Here is a 2500-nt window from a genome sequence, read left to right on the forward strand (position 1 = left end):
ACACTGACTCGCAGGGGTGCCCTTTTAGCTCGAAAAAGTTTCCTAATCGCTGATTGGTTTGACAAAATAATTTTAACCAATCAGTGATCAGGAAACTTTTCCGAGCTAAAAGGGCACTCTTGCGAGTCAGTGCAAATGCGCCTCATTAAAAAGAATTGACTATAGTACAGCTTTGCTGATCATGGCGATATATTAACCATTTTCACCACGTTAAGATATCCACACTCAGCAAGGGAAGACAATTATTAGATAAAATAATAATGATAAATGAAATAAAATGAAGGAAGTCAACATAAGATCAATGCATATGTAAGAACGAGAAAGGTACACCACATTTTAAAACTATAATACCATTCCTTGACTCAGTAAAGGCTCCATTATTCAATTAAATTCCCACGTTTATCACCTGGTAACAGTTACGTGTGGAGGAGAAGAAGAAAAAAAAAGCAAGAACTGGTTTAGACGTCGTATAATGAAGTATGCAATTTAACAGACCGTGGAAAATCAAAACAAAGTAGGCAGTGACCAATGTTAAGAATTTTGTTTTTAGATGAAGACTTGGATGTGTAAATTTAATTTAGATCTGATACAATGTGGAATATGTTTCATTTTGTTTACAGTGATTTTTTGGAATATATTTCTTTTTTATGTTACGTATACGATGTGGATTAGTTTTAATTCTATTTACAATAATCTATTTTGTTTTGATATTTCCTCTTCTTTTATGTTATGAGAGGATAATATATATATATATATATATATATATATATATATATATATATATATATATATATATATATATATATATATGTTTATACATATACATATATATATATGTTTATATATATACATATATATATATATATATATATATATATATATATATATATATATATGAATATGTATATATATATATAATATATATATATATATGTATATATATATATATATACATATATATATACATATATATATATATATATATATATATAATACCTCATTGGTTAAAGAAGAAAAAACTTTCGGTAAATATAAAAAAAATGGATCTATTGGAAGAAGATTTTTTTTCTTTTACGCCATGCCAGAACAACACAGAATCACAGTATGTGAAACGATAGTTTATAAAAACAACCAAATAAACTTAAAAGAAAATGACTTGGAAAATAGAAAATAAAATGTGAATCTATTGGTCAAAACAATACAGATTTATAGCAAGTGAAACGATAACATATATTAGCAACCTCCTAAATCTAAAATTAAATGGCAGCCAGTAAATAGAAAAAAAAAATGTGAATCTATTGGTTTAAAATCTGGCTAATTGTCAAGTGGCCGAACAAATTCAGTTTTCCGAACAAACCCGCACATTATACCAATCGTTGGCTTAAAAGGCGGAAGACCATCTCGGGCCCCGAGTCCCCACGGAGAAAGATAACATACTGCTAATTGGTCTAGAAGCATAAATTAACAGCACAGAGGAAAACCTGCGAGTGCTTGGGCAGCAAACAAACAAACAAACAAACAAGAGGCCTTAAAACCTAGACGAACGAGATTAGAATCCATTGTTTAATCCAAGATGAATTAACCAACCTATTGGAGACGTCCCTGTCTGCCAATCCACTGGACTGGGGCTCGAGTCTCGTTCAAGCTCGATAGATTCTTGTAGTGTCTGCAACCTCGCCATCCTTGTGAAGTATGGATGGAGCGATTTATGTAGGCCTATAGGTCTACCTGCTGAGCCAATAGCAGCCATTGTCTGACCCACCGTGATCCTAGCTTAGGTGGAGAGGGGTCATGGGCGCTGATCATACGTATATATGGTCAGTCTCCAAGGCATTGTCCTGTTAAGGTATTGCTACTGTCCCTTGTCTCAGCCACTGATTATATGTAGGCTATTATATAGTCAGTCTCTAGTGCATTGTCTAGGCATTGTCACTTTTCCTTGCCTCTGCCATTCATGAGTGGCCTTTAAACATTGAATAGTCGACCCACTGGATAAAATCCCAGCTTGGGACATCTCCCTGATAATGTTTATAATTGGTCATTCTCTAGAGCATTTTCTAGGCATTGTCCCTGTCCCTTTCCTCTGCCATTCATGGTGGATTTTAAATCTCGAATAGTCGATCCACTGGATAAAATATACAGCTCGGGGTATCTCCCTGAAATATGTATATATGGTCAGTCTCTAGGGCATTGTCTAGGCATTGTCACTTTTCCTTGCCTCTGCCATTCATGAGTGGCCTTTAAGCATTGAATAATTGACTCACTGAATAAAATAACAGCTTGGGTGTGTGTGTATATATATATATATATATATATATATATATATATATATATATATATATATATATATATATATATATGTATATATATGTATATGTATATATATATATATATATATATATATATATATATATAATATATGTGTGTGTGTGTGTGTACATTATATATATATATATATATATATATATATATATATATATGTGTGTGTGTGTGTGTGTGT

Source organism: Palaemon carinicauda, chromosome 12 (genome assembly GCF_036898095.1).
Source record: "Palaemon carinicauda isolate YSFRI2023 chromosome 12, ASM3689809v2, whole genome shotgun sequence".
Classification (NCBI taxonomy): domain Eukaryota; kingdom Metazoa; phylum Arthropoda; class Malacostraca; order Decapoda; family Palaemonidae; genus Palaemon; species Palaemon carinicauda.